Here is a 21310-nt window from a genome sequence, read left to right as displayed (position 1 = left end):
AAAAGCAACTTGGGAGTTATTTAACCTTTTTATGAAAATTAAACAAGCAATCATATTGAAAATTAATACAGAAAAAATATAATAAAAAAAATTTGTATCTTACATTATTTTGTTTAATAATTATCTAAAGATTTCCTTAAGAACTAACAACAATTATCAAGGTTTGAGTTTAATAATGTTATAAATAAATATTATTTAAAAACACAATGAAAGCGTTAAAGATTGAATAATTCGGATTACATTTTATCACGTAAATCCCATAATCTTAAGTTATTTACAATGTAATCAAGTTACGATGCTCAAACATTTCTTATCCCGTTTTCCTTATTTTTTTCGTAAAATCCAATCATTCTGCTGTTATGTGGCTTCATTGCTCAGGATTTATCAGCAGCATACAGATTTCTTATTTTTAAAATAAAATAAGACTTTTTATTTGCATGATCTTTGCAGCTTATATACCTTAGTAATGTATGTTTATTACAAAATCAGAACATAGATTGAAAATGAACTATCTTTCATATAATTTCTTTATCGTCTTTACTCCATTCTTTTATTTTAAGTGTTATGTCAAATTTAGTATCTAATTAATTTACATTTTAAAAAAGTATCTTAAAGCATTTTGCTTTTATAAAATTGGTTCATTTAAAGGAAGTTTTTGCACAGGGTTGTAAGAAATATTTGGGCCGTTCGTTAATGAAACCGATGTAAACTGAATTATTCCTTTAGCAGATTTATAAGAATGCTATGTCCACAATTTGTTGCAAAAATGAACAGAGGGCAAAATAATTTACAATGTCTTAATAACTTTTGATCTATATCAGAATTTTTCATATTTAGATGCAATCTTAAAAGCTTCATAGGCTTGATTAATTCGTAAAGACGATGTTTTAATTTACAAAATCAGACACATAAAAGTGCTTTCTCTTAAAAGTAAATTTTTTTGATAGATTTAGATTTTCTACGCTTTAAAAAAGTATAATAATCGAAAATATGGCTTTAATATTTTTGTCTGGAAGCCGTAGTAAGTTTGGCCTCCTTTGCGTTAATTTTACTTATTCCGTATTTCGCTATATTTCTGAAACTTGTTATGACAATTAAAAGGGCTTTGGGGTACAATTGAAATACATTTAAAAATTTGATTTTCCAACGATATATTTAATAGCGGTGGAAGGAATTTTAATTGAAAGGGTATAAAATTTTGACTTCATTTTAATTGTAATTAATGTAATTTAATGTAATTTCAAGAGACAAAACATATCCTTTAAACGGAATCGACCAAATAGCACCTCAGTAATAAAATTTGAAAAGTATTTTGACACGGAGGAAAAAAAGCTAGTGAAATTTCCGTACATTGTATGGTAAAAACATTCCGGAAACCTGGTAAAAATTTTGTTACCCGATCAATTCCGGGTACTCACTAAAATTTGGATTTACTTCCCGGTCACTTAAGGTGCCGATTTTACAGGCTATAGTTATTTGGAAAACATGTTTTTAAAACTATAAGCATGTTATTTGTTTTAATCTTTTAAACTATTTTCAATAAAACAAAGTTTTTAAAAGAAATTTGTGATGACTGTTTAGATGTAGATCAATTAACTTAAATATTAGTGGAGACATTTGCTATTACTAGACTATATAATTAATTAATTTTTCTTTCAATTGACTTAAAATTTCAATAGTATTTATTAATGTAGTTAATGTTACTTTAAAAGTATTGTTTTACAATGATAGTATATTAAATAAAATATAATTTAACTATCGGGGTTTATTTATTGACCATCCGATAACTATTACATAATTTGCAAGCCATTAGGTATTTCTTAGATCTTCCATGCAAGATCCATACCTTAGATCTAAAATTTTGATAATCAAAGCTGGATTATCGGTAAAATTGGATGGGTTTGGGGGCCCAGTACTTGGTCCTGAGGCAAAAAAGCCGAGTCTCGAAAGTAAAATTCTTTTGTTGGGTTCGGAAAATAAAAATCCAGTCAAGTAAGTCGAGTACCGGGTAATTTCTAGGTACCTGATACTCCCCTAAACAACAAATCACTAAAAATAAGTACATGGTGTGTCGTTTTTGAGATCATGCATTTTGTTCAAAAATGAACATAAACTGTTTCGATCATGTCACTATATGTAATAATGAGCACATGGGTTTTTCAAATTTGACTATATGTTTCGGAGTTAATTTAATAAATTTTTTCTCAAATTTGAGGATTTTTTTTTACTGTGTAATAAAATGCGGCAAAAGTAAATCAGTGTGTTCATCACTTAAACTTCCACTCTGATTTTGTACTCTGATATTTTTTAAAACATTTGTCGAAATTAATAACTAACACCAGAAAAAGAAAAACATTCCAATTTACGGCTAGAGATTTGTGGTGTAGTTTGCGTTAAGCTTTAAGCAAATCAGATTACAGTTGAAAATGTGACTACAGTTGAATAGTTCAATCTCAATTCATTTATGCTACCTACAATTTATTCTACTTCCAATACTCCAAAGCTGCAGTAGATAGTATTGTAATCGACTGTATTTCGCTTCGTCGCGTTCGTCTTGATCCCCATGAGATAATAATTAAGTTGCTTTGCGATCGACGTTTGCGACGGCACACAGTTAACCTGTAAACTATTTATAGTAAATCCTTCCGTAGTTGAAGATTGAGAAACGGGTTTACAGAATGGAGGACACTCGAAGAGGATTTTAAAACAATTTGAAAACCTCTCGAATTTCGGCATTCGTGCAACTGTATTGAATTTTGGTAATAACAAGCATTTAGAACAAAATTAGATATCCAAAAGCGTTTTCGCGACTTTCTGGTAAATAGGAATAATTACGTTTCTATCAAGAACTATTTAAGTTTTGATTTTACCATCTTCTTTGACTTTGTAATAAAGTTGCTTTGTAATCGACTATCAAGCGAACAATAGATATTATCCTTGATGATTGATTGTTAAATTTGTTAAATAAATTCGTTCATACTAAATATTGCAATTATTATTTACAAGCCAAGAGTGTAAAATTATTAAAGATTAATCAATTCAAATAATTATAAAATCTATTGATAAATTTTGGTTTTCTGCCTGTTTGTCATTTTTGATTCTAAAGTTACATTTATATGAAAAATTCCTGATTTTTTTTAATTACTGACGAAAAATTAAAAATCAAAACATTTAACAGAAACAAGCCTATTTGTTTTTATTAGCCTATTCGAGTTAAAAATAAATCAGATTTTTTCTTTCCTTTGTTCCCGTGCAGTCTAATAAAAATTAGAACTTTAATTTACCTACAGAGAATTTTAAATTAAATGAAAAGGCATTTATAAAGAATAAAATTCTATTTTAAAACACAAATGTACTGAAGCTTATAATTAATGCGTATTTATGATTTTTCAGGACTGATTGTTCTTTAATTTTTTTTTATTAACTTCATAGAGAAAAAGAATCGGGAAAAATTACCATTCTTGTATGGTAAAGACATTTATGGTTAAAAAAAATCATTTTAGAATTACTTTTTAGTTAAAAAATCAAAGTTTTTAATTAAAAATTCGAAGTTTTTAATTAGAAATTCAAAGGGTAGCTTGGAGCAATTAAATGCTCGGAGAAATAAATTTAGGTGAAATTGCCATATTGTATGGTAATGACATTTCTAGTCAGTTTAATGAAGCCAAAAGATACGGTATTTAAAGTATTCCTTTTGTAATTTTCGTCATGGTAAAAACTTACCGGATATTCTGGTTTTCAGCATTGTAGTTCTTATTCAATTCAAAATTTTTGGTTTTATTATTAAAATTACAAAACTTAAAATTAATCAAATAAATGATTTTATGTCATGCTAAAAAGTATCACAATAAAATTACCAAATTGTTTTTCAGAACTGTCATTCATTGTAAAAATTATTTGGTATATTTAACCTTTTGCAGTCTATGCCTTTTACCAAATAGAACAGTAATAGTATGCTTACACTTATACGGTTCGTTTAAAATAGTACTACGGTTAAAATACTTTTACTACCAAACACTTTTATCACCAAACAGCATGATATTAAAACCATATTTTATTAATTTTATCATAAGTCTTTACCAAAGAGCTGGTGTAAAAATTATCATACTAATTAGCAGTTTCATCCAGAAATAAAGTAAATTTTACCATCCGTATTTTGGTAGTTTTAACTTCTAAAATATGATAAAATTTTGGTAAACATGGTAATTATGGTACTGTACTTTTTTTCTCGGTGTACTCTGCCTAATGTATTACTTTTTAACTAAATAAGTGATTTTTCTACACCTCTTTAATTTCGATCATGTCACAGCTAAAAAACAATTTAAGAACTCAACTAAAATAACCAACCACAGTTAAAAGCAATAAAACACAAAACTTTAATATAATCCTGATGTTTGACTTTAAACCTCACTATTCTTATAAATAAAGATAAGGGCTTGGAATTTGGTAATTATAATTAATTTTAAGCGCAAGAAAGGTTTTAATGTTTAATTTTCTGCCAAAAAACATACATTTCGAAGTGTAGAAATCTGGTATCTAAAAAAATTTTCTGAAACAAAGCTAACATTTTCCTCCGATGTTTCTAGGCAATCTTCTCAATTTTTTTTCTAATTAGTTAAATCATATTGTTTATTGCTGAAAATTAAAAAGCTCAAACCAGTTTAAACAATAAAGAAGTGGAATGCAAATATGTGGAGAAAATGAGGGAAATGAATATCTCGCCAGAAGTAAATTATTAACTAGAATGTTTATTATTAGACTCGATAATTATTAAAGCAGAAATACGGAAAATAAAATAAGTTTTTGTTTCGTTGTGTTTTGGAATTCGTGAGCAAAAATAAATTTTGGCAATGCGCAACGAAGAAACCTAAACAAAGAATTTACTGCTGCAATTTTACGGAATCATTTACATTCATAATGTTTGTTTTTCATCATCAAAGAGATATACGCTTCCTAAATTAACTTATGGATTATCTTTATTCAATTATTTTACATATGCTTTATCAATTCCTTTCCAAGTCAAGATGTGAATAGTTTTTGGTTTGTTTTTTTAATGCAGTGAAAAAATTTGCAACCAATATTTTAAAGTAAAAAAAAAAGTGAAGAAGTATTTTATTCCCTTTTTCACTCTGAGAAATAAAACTCTCACTTTTGACGAATCAGCAGGCATTGATCTATATTGCGTTAATTTTGAGAATGATTTTGTCCCGAAATCCCATGATATGTGACGAAATGGGAGCTCTGTAATCTATGACAAAAATGCTTCCTTAACTCATAACCTCATCGCAGTGCCTTGTGGGAGTAACTAGAATAACGAAATTATGATGAAGACTTGACAATCTAAAATCATGTCATGAAATAAATCAACCTAGTGGTATGGTTGTCAGAGTTATCCTCTTACCAAGAAGATCCCGGGTTCAAATCCCGCTCCGGCCATGGGTGTAATTTATCTCTCAGTTTAATTTGTCTTTCTCGCGTTGACATTGACGCAGCTATATAGTGCCCACGATCAGAAAATTTAGCTGCACTAGGCTCTAACAGGTTTTTCTGTGTAAAAAATAGAATGACGAAACATATTTTTTTATAAATGTTTGAAATTGTATTGATGAAATGAAATATCAATGTATGAACGTCAATGTATGAAATATGACATTCTATAGAATGCCTAATATCAACGGTAAAGTAGTAAAATATTTATATTTTTTGCATTACTATAGAACTATTAATGAAAAGTGCTCATGCATTATTGACTATGTCTAGTATATAATAATTCGTATTCTCTAAGTCATTCCTTGCCGCACACATTCTATAGAATGGTGGCATCTTATCCATTGACGATATTTAGGAAGAAAAAAAACAGAAAGTTAAAGTGAAATTATCTTAACTGACTCGGAAAAAGTGGGGTGTGTAAAAGTGACTGACTGTAAAATGTGGGGTGTATCTTCGAATGTTGATTAATTCTAGAAATTGTAGGCGGGAATAATTTTTCGAAGTGAATTAAGCTTTGAAATACGATTTAAATGGTGCATGAAAGCTCTACACACCTATAATACCAAGATCATACGAATTAACAGTACATATAAAATTCTTTCTCTTCCGTATACTGCTGTTAAAGTTGGCGCGTTTCAAACATCGCCGACATTTGTTTACAATTGATTACAAGTTGGTGCATGTTTGTGCTAAGCTTGAGGCCAAAATATATACGTATGCTTCCAAAAGCCTATGTCAACTGTAATAAATGTTTTTACAATGCATAATTTCTGTTTCTACTCTGTTTGACCAAGTCTTAAATTTGTCTGAATATTCCTTCTGTTCTATGATTACGTTTGAAAACTTCGGTTCGAAATAGTTGTGATTACTTTTAGTTTCATTACATTAAAATTTTCTTCAGTGTATAGTTTCTTTCATAAAATTATCAAAGTTTACCATCTACAGTAATATTTCGATTAATTCCTATCACGTATATAATAAAAGTATACTAGAACTTATTTCTAGGAAATTTGATGAAAAGAAATTGGGAATATAACGTGCAATTTCAGTCTGAAAGCTTTTCTTACACCTGATTAAACAATGTGACTGTTTAAATCTTGATTAAAAAAACCGCATCCGCTGGTACTAATAAATATTACTCAAATGTACAGAAAAGGTCAAAACTTATTTCTTTATATATTTTTGTTCTTCAGTGTGGAAAAAAAGATTTTCTTCATGCACATTTTATTCACTTCATATTAATTATTGCTTAGATGATTTCGATTAAATTTCCTTCTAGGGAAGTTTGTTTTCCAACCTAAAGCTTAGCTACTTATTTTCTTTAATTTTATAACTGAAATTGAACAGCCAACCCAACTTTCGGTTTACGACTATTAATTGTTTAACTCTGTAGCCTTTTAATTTTGAACCCAATGAAGAAGACAAGTGAACTCCTGAATTAAGTATTAGTAAAAATTTGCCTTCGTTGAGGACTTTTTGATGAAACTAACCAGTATTTGTGTACATGGAATGGAAAACTACAGAGACCTCCCACGGTTAGCCCGATGGCAAGGTAACTGTTACTCATGATCCGTCTACCACTAAAGATATTTTACGTCACAACTGTGGTCGGTGCGAGCCGGTTGCGGATTTCATATCGACCAATCATCACTGGAACTCGAGCCTATTGGAAAGCGAATGCTCGATCCCCTGAGCCACCGCAGCACTCATGAATTTTTTTTGACATTCTCATTAATCTGAATATGGTTTAATTATGCTTAAAATAGATTTTTACCTTACTGAGTAATTATTTATTTTATTTTTATCACAATCCGGGAAATTTCAGCTATAGAATTGCTTCTCAATTTCCTTCATAAGGTTCGATGGAGCAATGTTTGCTAATGCTGCTCTGAAACCTTAGAGCAAGGCATAAAAACTGTTTATTCGGTTAAAGTCACTTTGCAGTTTTTTATTTTTACTAAATGTGCAATAATAATAACAATGATTTTTAAAATCAGAGTATCCGTTATACCGTTACCCTATGAACGGAAAAACAACCAAATGAACTCCTTAAATACCATATATATATAGGTTTTACTAACTATAATTATGCTGTGTGGTTTTTTTTTCTTTTTTTACCAGAAATGGCATTATCATAAAGTACAGTAATTTTACTAGCCTTTTTTCTCCATGTACTTGAGCTTAACAATGATTGGAAAAGAGCATTGCAATCCATTTCATAATTTTTATTAGTTTACATAAAAGGTATTTTGCACCAATGTAGATGTGGTTTTTGCATTATCAAGCATCACTAACAACATCAAACAGTCAAACATCACAAATTATTATTATCAAAACAAACAGTGAATCTGTAGAACCTAAAAATATGCCTTTAAGCATGGCACTGGAAAGAAACTTATAAAACAAATGCAAGCAAAATTCTTGAAAACTCACATCTTAACTATAATTATTTTAAAGAAAAACTTTCTACAATCGAGTATGCAAATATGATTTCTCTAAGATCTTTCCTGGAATCTTCACCCAATATTTCCACTTTTCATCTTCCCCCAATTCAAGAATCTTGGGATGTACCCTCTTATTTCCTGGATCGCTGCCAAAAGTGGGGCATCTTCAGCGTACCACCCTGTTTCCTACCCCCCACCCATACAGGTCCTTTCTCTCCCACTTTTCAAAAGATGGCTTGCTGACTCAGCAAAATTTCCCACTCTTTTCTTTATTTCTACAGATAGGTGTTTAAAGGCACATCTCATTCAATGGTGTTAAAAATGCGGGATAAAAAAAAAATCTCATCTTCAGAAGTTTTATTAATACTTGAAGTATCCCATAAAAAGAAAATTTTATACCGAATATTTATTTTTTTTTAGACATTTTCTTTTTTATTTTGTAATGTCTATATTGATTTTATTTTTTAACACTCTTCAATTTTTACGCTATGATATGAAAATAATTACTTAGTTTAATTTATTTGATATCTTTCATGGTCTTATAAGTACTCAAATTATCCCATTAATAAACAATTTATGCTAATTATTATTTTGAAAAAGTATTTTCACATTGAAATTATACTTGGAAATTTTACATTGATTGCATTATTTTAAAGGCAATACAAATGTTATGATATATGAAAAATAATTATTTATTTTATTCCGTTTAATGTATTTTAATTTATTTTATGTATTTAAAATTTGTTTAAAAGATCTAGAAATAAATTAGAAGCGAACACTTTTGTACTAAGGCTTTTAAAAAAGAATCATTCGCAATGTGGAAAATTGATTTAAAATTTAAAGTTCATTCATTAAAGCATTACGAATGCTATTGTATGATATTAAAATAATTATTTCAATAAGAGATTTGCTAAATTTATTTCATGTATTTAAAAGATTTTTTAGTACTTAGTAGTTCATTAAATAAAAGCAATTGATAAAAAGTATTATTTTTAAAAACAAAATTGTAGAGAAAAAAATTTTTAGTTTTTAATTGAATTTTTGTTTTTTTAAATATTTTAAAAATTTTATGCTTCTTATAAAAATAATTCATATCATATAAAGTTTTATTCATAATTTCAGCATCTCACTTAAATTTTAGGTTTCACATAAAAATTATTTCTGCATTAATTTTCTTTAAATTTAATATCAAAATTTATTTTTTCCAAACTTTTTTCAAACCTTATTATGAAGAAGTATAAACTTTTTTTTTCCTGATATCGACTTTCTTTCGTAATAAACTCCTTTACGTTTTCTAAAAGGTTTATTTGCTCTGGGCATATTTCATCATCATCATCATCATAGTTGGCCAGACAGCCCAATATGAGCCAATGTCTCCCTCTGAAGATTTCTCCATAAGGACTTCCGATTTATCTCTGATCTCCAATTCTTTTCTTTAATTGCAAGAAAATCAGACTCCATCGAGTCAGCCCATCTCAACCGCGGTGTTCCCCTCTTTCTTCTTCCAGTGGGCGTAAAGAGCAGCTTCCTTTTTATTGTATTCACTCATTCGAATCACGTGGGCCATCTAGTACATTCTATTTATTTTTATGCATTTAATAATCTGGGCATATTTAAGTTTGAAAATTAATCAAACAAATTAATTTTTTAAAAAAAACTGAAGTTCCAATAGTAAATATCTCAAATGTTATTTTAAATATTCGCAACTGATATCGTCCAACGTGCTCGATAATCAGATGAAATATGAAAACAAAAGCGTATTATTTCTATATTTACTGTCAATTTTCAAATACATGTTGTTAGCTTATAGCTTTCATATTAGAAATAAAGGTTTATCTTTCATCTTTTGAAAACTATAAAATAATACAATTAGCGATGATGACAAAGAATTGAATTTTGTGTTTACGTTTTTAGCTTTCAATGCGGGCGTGGTACAGCCAATGGATCATTTGTTTACCTTTTGAAATCTTAATTTAACTAACTTCTAATTTGAGTAAACACAAAAATTATACACCGTAGGAAAGATTTTGAATTGAACGTAACAAAAATAAAGAAAAACCTCAGTATTGATTTTTTTTAAAGTTTTGGTAGTACAAACTTCCACTTTTTTCCTAAAGTTTTTAAAACCTTGTTACAAAGAAGTAGAAAAATAGTAAATAATTTTCATTTGTGAAAAATAAATTTTGAGTAATAAATCTAAGCAATATAATTCTGAACTGCAATGATGCAAACCGCTGTACCACTTATGACGCGAAATATATCATTACTAGAAAGCAAAAACATTCAAAATCCATAGTACGAATAAATTTAGGAAGGAATACGAATAACTTTTTCCCAACGATTGTTTGCTGTTATGACAAATCTGCATTTTTTCGTTTTTGTTTCAAAATGATAATTAATTGAGATATCTCAACATAAACTCAATGTTTTTCTGTTATAATAAATTTCAATAATAAATTCTAATAATAAATTCTAAATAGATGTAAACTTTACTTACAGCAATTTCAAACATCCTATATTTTTCTCGCTGGGAAATCTAAAACCACACTGAAACAAAAGAGATGAATATTCATAATATACATATGAACATTTCATACTTATGAACATTTTCTCTCTTTATACTATTTTAATTGAAAAGGGTTAGTAAATTAAATTAAATCACTTAATTTTTGAAAAATAAAATCAGCGCAATATTAATTTATCACATTTAGATATAGTACGTATTATCGACAAATAATAATATTTAAAATCAATATTGTTAGTTGGATAATTTATACCACTAAATATGGTTTAACAATATTGCCAGCTTGACACATTTTAAACGGAAGTCATAGAATCAGTCTTCCTGGTTAAACTAAGCTAACGCTTTAGTCACAATAGCTCTTACGTGACTTGGCGTTTATACATAGCCTATAATTATCGTTTCTGTATGAAACATAGCATAATTCAACAGTTTAAATGAAGCAGTTATTAGCGATCTGTTTCTAAGTTATTTCCTTCAAATGCTGCAAAGGTTAAACTCAAAGGTTAAGTTTAATCGAAAATAAAGAAAAAATATAACATTGGGTTAGAAATGTTTAACAATACTTACTAGCTCAAAACAATAAAAATTATAACATATTTTCTAAAAATAATTTTTACTTAAAATTTTTATTAACGATTGCATTATCACCTTTATTCATTACTTTTTGGCCTCTTTAGAGAGTTTAATCTTTCTTATTATTTTTGCAGTGATTATTATAAGTCAACACCGAGTTGGCCTAAAACAATTATAAAAAATTATAATTATAAGTAGGAAACAACACAAATAAAGCATAATAAAAGTACATAAACATACATACTAAAATTTGGGTACTCTAAACAAAAACCTATCTCAGTAAGTAAAGTTTCTTGTTTCAGTTTAGAGAAACGAAATTATAGTATGTTCAATTCAATTCTAAATTTAAGCTTTTTTTTCACGTTTTTTACATCAATCTATGCAGAACAAAGTTTTCGCTATTCTCCATTTGAATGCTGTAATCTCTCGCATTTAAAAATCAAAAAAAAAAAAAATATGTTTCATTAAATTCTAAAACTGATTATTTCTAGAAATGAGAGTATACTTATAAGATATATTTATTCCCAATATAATTAGAGACAAAATTTGAAAATTCTATGATAAGAGTATAATGACGAAAACTTTCAAAGGAAAACTGCAATATTTAAGAAAATCAAGTAAAAATAAAATTTTACACAAATTTAAAATTGAAGTGCATTGAATCATTTACATGTATTGCTGTCAATATCAAGTCTAAAATCATCAAAGGTCAAGAAATCTTAGGGAATTGTTCCAGTTTGGCATTTTTTAATGTCATAGCATCATTCATCTATTTTCGTCTAGGTTTTCTATCCGCGCATTTTATGCAATTTCTTAGTTTTATATCCTACTGTAGCTGTTTCATAATTGTTCTTCTAGTACAATCTACGAGCCCAAAAATTGCCTGCACCATTTATGATAGAATTATGAAAATCTCATACATTAATCACAGTTTATTTTTTAATCTGAAAATGAAGGGTTAAAAGAAAAAAAGAAAAAAGTAGTTAGATGTAAATTTGAATGATTTAATAGTTACACTTCAAACTAAATAATGAACCAACAGGAAATTTTTCTTTAAAAAAAAAACTTAATTCTAGTTAAAACAGTAATTCTTTGTAAACTATATTTTTTATAAATCAATGCATTGACACTTTTCATAATTATTTTTGACAATTAACTATTTGGCATGAAAGAAATGAATTTCTCAAATCTTTTGCCGTCAGTGCAACGTATTTCCCCTTACAAAAGATAAAATGTTTCGTCAATTTTTTCTTTAAAACAGGTTGAAATGCGGTAAATAATTCGAGTTATAAGGGCTTCAGTTAGAAGATTCCTTGTTATGAAAAGGCACTAAGCCGAACTTTTTATCCATTCTCATAAAATTCTTAATGCATCAGATTGTTTTCACAATTACTTATAATAGCGCTAAACAAATAATTTTTATAAAAGCTATAAATAAAAACTTTTCCACGAGCATTCTCTGTCAAGAATTACGTAACACAGGTTACACAATAAAATATTTTACTATGGTCTTTTGGTTTTCTAGTAAAAGAAAATTAGCATGAGATTTGAACTAGACTCATCTATCTACTTTTCATTTGCGTCACTTGAAAGTTCCATTTATTGAGTTAGTTACCTTTCTTAATGGCTTCTGAACAAACAACATATTTGCATTGTCAATGTACTCATACCATCGCTTGGAACTATTATTTGACAACAAATATTGTTAATATTTATAGTGTTTCTAAAATATGGTAAACATTAATTTGATTATACTAAATATATACTGAGAAAAAAATATGGTCAAATCTACCGGAATATGTTAAAATTTATAATGTTTCTGGTTCTATGGAAACATCAAAAATCTACCCAGGCTATTTTTATAAAGATTATAATGTTAATGATTTTAGTAAAAAACATTAAAATATGAGATTATATAATAACTGATAAAATTTAATAATTTTATCATTAAATATTAAAGAATGGCACAAAAATAATTTACTCGGAAAGATTTACGTTTCAGTTTTGTATTATTATTACATGTGTGGTAATATGAACAGTAATTTGAAAACTAGAATTCCCGCTAAACCGTAATCCAATGAGCATAAAAGTTACCATATGAATAGATGAATACCATATATTTTCATTTTTTAAACAAAATTGTGGTTTTTTATCTGAAATGCCATTAATGTGGAATGCAGTATTTAATATAATTTAATCTTGATGTAAAATCTTATCAAACATTCAATTGAATGATATTTGGATACAATTACTCACACTTTAGTGGTAAGATGTAAGTTAGAAACACAAGAAATATCTAAATGTGGTCATGTTTCGATTTCTGGTATTTCATTAATTTGATGTAAAATATTACTGCTGAAAAATTATTAATGGAATGGTTTAAATACCGCATAATTTAGATTATATACCAGAATTATGGTTTTATTTTTACCAAAAATGTCATTAACATACAGTGCAGTAATTTTACCAGGTTTTTTTTCTCCGTGTAGTTATGTATGAAATTTTATTTCGTGAAATAAAGGGGTAATTATTTACTTGTTTTATTTTTACTTTCAGATTGTCTGACTTCTTCTAAGGTCTTGCTAAGATCACAAAAAGAAGCAAACTTCCAGGCAAGAAAAAACTTTCATAGCATCTTACAAACACAGCCGAGACGTTTGTGGTGCAACTCTTGGTTTACCATATAAGGAGCAATACGAATCTTCGGAGTGTCTAGGAAGTAAATTATTCCGAGTGACTTTCATAAATCACCGGTGATCTTCTGTCAAGTAATGTTGAATTTCGAAACTTAGCTAATATTTTCATTTAGTCCATATTAAACAGTTCTTCATAATGTTCCTGACTAACTTTTGATTGAATTCATGAAATAACATGTCGAGTCGAGTTTATGACTACTGAAAGAGAGAAGAGAAAAAGACTCATAAGTTTTGTATAAATAATAATGGCTTAAGTGTGATACATGAGTTTGGGTTATTGTATGACATATGTGTTCAAATACGATCTGATTTTTGAATCAGATAAAGAAAATATTATGTTATTATGTTTATATACAATTCACTTGTTAGCTTTCTAAGTCCAAAAGGATACTTAGATTTCTTTGTGATAGATGCAGTTTAACTTTGATGGTGATGAACTTTCAGCTTTGAAGCAAAGAAAATTGTAATTACTTGTTAAACTGATATATTTTGTAAACTTGGGCCTTATACTTTAATATGAAGACAAGATTAGTCGAAATAATTTCTTACTTATACCGAAATGAGGTAAAATGAATTATTTGATCTAGATCATCTACAAATGCCAAAATATTAAAAAAATGTACATTTTATATAAACATTGTATTTATAGATTTTCGAAAAAAAGGCAGAAATTTTAAGAACATTTACATTATTTATCACAATTTATTGCATTTTGATTTATTGCGTAGATGTATTTTGCATTATTTATTGTTTACTTCATTGGGTGCAGTATTTCAAAGGACAAGCTTTTGCTGTATCTTAAACTAACATTTATTGTTGGTCGTAAAATAATTCGCGAGATTAAAATATTGTTGTGAAAAAACACTTAAGTTAGTTTACAGTTTATAAGAGTTATGAAATAATAAATGTTAAAATTGTTGCAAATGTGTCAAAAATTTGTCGTAGATGTATATTGAATATGAATCCTGTAATATTTGTTAATATAAGTAAAGTTATAATTATCAAATAAAATAAAAGCATTTTGAATTTTAAAGAGAAATTAATTTGTTATTGAAAAGATAGCTGTTTTTTTTTCTTGAAAATTTGAAGTACTTTCTGCGTACTTTACTTGAAGAAACTTTACTAGAGTTAACGAAATTTGTGAAACTGAAAAATCAATACTTTTATTTTTGGAAACGTCGTAATTTCACAGTGAAGGATTTCGAGTATTCTTTTGAAACTAAAACTCTTTTCGTTTTAAAATACGGTAAGTAGAATATTTTAGTTCAACTAAAATAAATTTTTTAAGAAAAATATCTTAAAATAGCATAAAAATTTAATTAAACTTACATTACAATTGTCAGAAGAAACATTTACCAAGGGAAAAAATTTAAATCTTTATGGTGTATTTGTAATTAAAAAGTATGTTTAATTATTTGACATTAGCAAAAAAGTTAGGAATTTTTTAAAAATAATATTAGTTATGATCGCATGATAATCTGAGGACATCCGAGGGGCATTAAACATTCTAAAATTGACTGGTTAGTTTTCGAACTAAAGGAAATATTCAATCATTTTTATATATTCTTGTATAGAATTGAATATTTTAAAACCATTCCATTCTTAAATAGGGTATAAAAATCATATTAAAATCGTGAGTATTTTTAAATTCCATGTTTTTTTTCGCTTTTAAATATTTTCTTGTTATAGTTATTCACATTAATGACATATTTTTTAAGGTTTACTTCTTTTATTCCTGTTAAAGTATGCTTAGGTTAGAAATTATTTTATTCTTTATGTCCATTCAAATGGTTCTACATTCTTTTTCAAATACAATTATCTGTTTTTAATGCTAAATTCAAAATTTTATATTATATGCCAAAAAGTTCCATATCTCTATTGAATAGAAATTAATAAAATCAAAAATTTTAACAGTGTTTAGAAATATAATATCAAATAAACACAATTTGAAATTACTGGATGACTTTGCTTGTTGAAAAAAATCCATACTTATACTTGGGAATGTATAAACTGTGACCCAGAAGCAAATGCTGTTAATGTTCAACCCCAGACTTTCCATAAAAAAATTTAAAAACATCTGAAATAAGAAAATTTAATACTATTTTTTAAGCAATTTAAACAAACTTGGGACCCTCCTTCCCAAAAACATTGTAAGATTAGAGTTCATAAATGATAATGCTAATAAGGATAATAGTTGTCTAAAAGTTTAAATCTGTTAGAATATTGATTATTTGTAAAAAAACTAAAAATTAAGCAATGATCAAACCTAATGTCCAAATATTATTTCTTTTAATTTTTTTATTTATTGTTTTTGCCAATTTTACATTATTTTTATCACAGTAATTAAATTAGTACCAATTAATACAAAAATTAATTCTTTGCAGTCCCTTTAATCCCTCTTCCAGAAAGCTTGTGCACTGTTTACTGTTATAATATGTCTTCAAATATATTACATTTAATTCAAATTTTTAAATTGTAATTTTTATGGATTGTTATATTGAAGATACCTCTGCCAAAAGTAACAAATATGACTTTTAATTTATTTTTTCCATTGAAATGTAGGCATATATATTTCTGAATTTTTTTTCATAGTCTGCAATAAATTATTTTAACTTCTCCAATACTCAAAGTAGTAAAAGTATGCACGAGAAAATGCTTTGATATTTTTTAAAAACTATTTTTTTTAATAAATATTCTTATTTTATTTTAGAAAAATCGTTTTTTATCCTTACGTTTGTTTCATTTTAAAAAAAACTGTTACTGAATTTAAAACAAGCAGACATATGAACTTATAATAATAAACATGAAAATTCCTATCTGCAAAAAAAGCGCTGAACTTCAAAACATGTACAAATATTAAATCCACACCATCAATACATATAGTGTTTTGTAACTACATGCTTATTTTGAAGAGCTATTTCTTGGATTTATTAAAATAAACTTTATATGATAAATAAACAAATGAATTCTACACGAAGCTTTTGAAATGAAATAACAGAAAATTTTCAACGTAAATTGTCTTTGAAAGAAAGCATTAAAACAAATGAAAATTAAATGATATTCAGCTTACTATTGGTAATAATATATAGCCAGTTTTGCTTTTTTTGAAGTTTGAAACGTATTGTAATAAATTAAGGCGTAGTTTAATACTGTAAACATTAGTATAAAATCTATTTCGTTCCTCTTTTGTAATACCATCACAAATCTTGTACTTGTTAATTATATTTCTCGAAACAAATTAAGTCTACCGTATGAACTAAATTGATAAATTACTTAAAAATTTAAAAATATAAAATTGAAAATATAATTAATAATGTAATTTAAAAATATAATTTCAATTAAACACGCTGGTATAATTCATAAATTGTTGGTTTTGATAGCGATTTGTAAACTATAAAATTTATTTATATTTAAATCAAAATATTATGTTATATATATGATTTACAGGCCAGAGATCAATGAATTTTTTAATAAATGTGACCCAATTTTCAACGTTTGAAATTGATCGTTTTTTTCCTTCTTGTGTATTAGTTGTCTTGTATTGCAAAGTTTTCTTAAACTAGATGAAAAAACACCTGTCACGAAATTGATCACTTGTTGATAGTCGCTAAAAGACCTTTCATATTTTATTTACCATATTAACTCTTAAATGTCCAGAGTATTTTTCAATTTATACATTTATAACATTGAAATTTTTCTAATTGTAAAAAACCTTAGAATAATTTAACATTTATAACATTGAAATTTTTCTAATACATTGAAATTTTTCTAATAATTTTGTTATTAAGATACATTAATCCGAAGATAGCTGAAAATAAATTTAAGACAAATAAAATGCATATTATTTTATTTCTTTATATTTTTATCCTTAAAGTTTCTCGGTGAATTCATGATGATATATGCTGCATTATTTAATTATATACTTAAAGTAACCATTTCTATTGAAAAAAGCATATAACAATTATATACAATTTCAATAACAATTATATTATTTTTTTAATATCTTAGATACTAAAATGAGATTTTAATGTTTATATCATTGAAAAATTAAAAATGAATTTTCAATATTTAATTTATAGTATTAAATTTTGATATATGAATCTTAAGAGACAATAACAAGCAACTTATGCAGCTATTGAATATAAAATTTTCCATCTAAAAAATTTTGCTTTGTTACTTTCGGTTCTGGTATCTTTCATAGTTATTAAAATTTACCTGTATAATATGGTTATCTATGACTGACAAAACAAATTAATTTGTTGTAATTAGATGCCAACTGGATGAGTTATGCTAATTTTTATTACTGTTACAATCGGTTAAGAACTGATCTGAATTCCAAATTGAGACTTAAATAGTTAAATACTCACTGAAATTAAATCAGTGTTACTGATAAAATTGTTTCTTACATCAGGATCTGTATGCTTTAATCTGTTAAAATACAGGCTTTCAACACAACGTTCATAGGTGACAGCAAGTCTGCCGATAATATTTTAAATCAATACTGAGAAATCTCGTTTAGTTTTTGAAGTTAATTTCGTTAAAAAAAATTAATAAAGACAGTAGAACGACAATCATTCATGCTATAACTAGTGAGGCAAAATTCATGAATGATGTCTAAACAGAAATTTAATGAATTTGTGTTACGTTTAGTGTTTCTAAATTATGAAAATTAATGATTAATGTTCAAAATTATGATTAATAAATTATGATTAATAAATTCTAAATGATGAAATTCGTGAAAAAGAAAAAGAAAATAAACTAGTTTGACTAATCAGCGTTTGGTGTTTGGTGGATTCTCTAATAACAGCAATTACAAATAACTTCACATTAAATGATCATTTATCTCTTTCGTTATGCGATCAATTACTTACTGGCATTTTTAATGATTAGAATATGAGTTCAAAAATATATTTAATAAGTTTTATCACGTTTTGTTATTTTTTCAGCAATTAAAAATTATAAAGTTTTTTACTCTTATATTGCTTCGGTTTTTTGATAAAATACTAACGTGTTAAAATTATAAAACTTAACCGTTAATAACTTACTTTACAGTTAAGTGCTGAAGAATTCCTTTGCAAATAGTATCTCTCAGACGTGTAGCCTATAAGATTTGCCAAATTTATTGATGTGTCTCTCAAGTGAACAAGGTTGAAGATACCTATTTTTAAATAATGTTTAACATTTCGTATGTTTGATAATTTGCTCATAAAGAAACAGAAAGGAAAAAAAAGAAATTTAAAATTGAACTTATCGTATAAGTTAATTACCTCTCATTATGCCATTAAGACCACTGACCGTCATTTTCTAGTGCTTTTCAGAATGATTTTTCTTGTTATGAGTTACTTAATACAAGTATAAACGCACTTTAAACTGAATTTTTTTAATTATTAAAACTTAAAGTAGATCAGGAATGTTTACTTAATGTAAAAATTGTAATTTTAAAGAAAATGCATCAAAATTGGGTGTGAAATGTAATCATCATACTTTTACTTCCATGTCGTGGAACTGAATTAGGAAAGGACAAGTGAAATTTACTTTAATAATTTCAATTGTCCTGCTCTATTGCATAACTTTCCAAAGAAGCATAAAAATGCTCGATACATAAAATACCTGAAAACAGGTAAACATTAAAATTTTATATGTAAACAATTAGTAGTTATTTTTAATTCATGTATGAACGATTGGAGTATGAAATTAATATGAATGCCATTCATTTCGTTCATATTCAATTTAATTCATGAAATAAAATGGATTTTTATACAATATTAATATTTTGAAATCAAAACATTCTTCGAATTATGTTAATAAAACTTTTTATTAGATAAATTCAACTAATGTTGGTAAAATCTTGAAATAAAGCTGTATACTTTTTTGAAAAGAAAATCAAAAAATAACTCTTGAACATTCATTTGTTTTAGTGGAACAGAAGACGTTAAGGAAATTTTATTAGATATATGACAGAGATAAAATCAATATTAAGAAATTATTAAAATTTTTTTATTTAAATAAATTAAATTTAAATAAATTAAATTTAAATAAATTAAATTTAAATAAATTGAATTTAAATAAATTAAATTTAAGTAAATTAATTTTAAATAAATTTTAAAAAATGAAAAATAAGAATAATTTGAATAATAAGACAAAGTAAAAAAAATTTTTTTGCAAATTTCACTAGTTTCAAGAAATTATAACACTGCCCAAAAATTTACAGCAAACTTTTGTTTATGCTAAAAAAAAAGGTGTGAGAGTTGAGAAAAATACGTTGAGAAAAATACTACACTTAAAAAATACATTTTGAAAGCAGAGAATTTTAACAATAAAGGTAAAAGACATTTACTAAATTACATTACAATAAACTATTATTTTTAAAAACTGTATTTTTAATATAATTCATTTGATTGATGTCATGTTAGTAAGCTTTAAAATTAAAAGATAATTAAAAAATAGCAAAAATAAAATAAAAGTATAACCACAATTTTACCCGTTTAAAAGTCTCTGGTCATCTTAAAGCTTTCTTTTACCAAAAGTAATTATTTTTTAAAGTGGATGAGATCTCAGATTTCTTTAAAACTTAAAACCAATTTGCATAAATTGCACTTGATTCTGAATTCAGCAAAAACTAAGTAAAAGATCCATTAGCATAATTTCAGCAAATGAGAAGAAGACTTTTTGATGACTAGCCTGACTAAAACTTAATAAAGTGCTTCTAATAAACATCTATCATTTGTTCAATACAGAAAAATTAATGGTTGTTTCAAAAAGTGAAAAAAATAAAATCAACATTATTCATTTAGTTTTAGTTCTTAATCATGTTTTTGAGCGCAATAAAAGTACTGCATCATTAGAATATTTTTAACCTCCCGCGTCAAAGTAATAATGTATTTTTGAACTACTTAATAGGAATTATTTAAATTGCATAAACATACCTTCTTGTATATTACTAACCATTGCTTTGCTTACGAAGATGTCAAATTTAAAATTGTATAGTCTGTTGATATTTATATGTGTATATGTATGTTATTTATGAAGCTATATAAAATGTTGTTATTTTGTGAACAGTGTGTAAGTGTGCAAATTGAATATTTAATGAAAAACAATGCAATAAAATACATGGAGTTTCTGTATATACTGTTTCAGTTATATTTAACTCCTAACCACTTACACTAACTTATACGAACTGAGCCCAGATAATTAGAAAAGTATTAAATTTTAAAACCAAAAAATATATTTATTTATTTATTACATTTCAGTTTGAAACAAAAATGATTTTCTAAAATTAAAAATTATTAACTTCTTATATTCATACATGAATAACATTCTTACAATCCAGAAAATTTCGATTAAATTCGATTTTGTTTTAAATAAATTGTGTACATAAATGATGAAAATCTGTAAAAAAATAAAAGGGCTTATGGATTATAAATCTACTTTATAAAAACTATATAATTCAATACGGATTAGAAAGAATTACAACAAACAATAAAATTGTTCTTTTTTTTAATTTATAAAAAATATTTTCATGCAATCCGAACGATAAATGGTCTGACAAAATGAGTGTACAGATCAACCATAATTAAAAGTTT

At 26.3% G+C, this 21310-nt stretch overlaps 1 protein-coding gene across 2 annotated transcripts in view; it reads left to right on the top strand.

The window, feature by feature from the left end:
• The window catches only part of LOC107450046 (octopamine receptor beta-2R), a 163291-nt gene extending 142438 nt beyond the window's left edge, over positions 1–20853 (top strand). For both annotated transcript variants that reach the window (XM_071177561.1, XM_071177563.1), the window contains one exon: positions 13588–20853. The gene's annotated coding sequence lies outside the window, so the exon portion shown is untranslated. The remainder of the gene's footprint in view (positions 1–13587) is intronic.
• Positions 20854–21310: the final 457 nt, after the last annotated feature.

Source organism: Parasteatoda tepidariorum, chromosome 2 (genome assembly GCF_043381705.1).
Source record: "Parasteatoda tepidariorum isolate YZ-2023 chromosome 2, CAS_Ptep_4.0, whole genome shotgun sequence".
Classification (NCBI taxonomy): domain Eukaryota; kingdom Metazoa; phylum Arthropoda; class Arachnida; order Araneae; family Theridiidae; genus Parasteatoda; species Parasteatoda tepidariorum.
The sequence above is the reverse complement of the archived record's forward strand: the minus strand, read 5'-3'. Positions and strand labels throughout refer to the sequence as shown.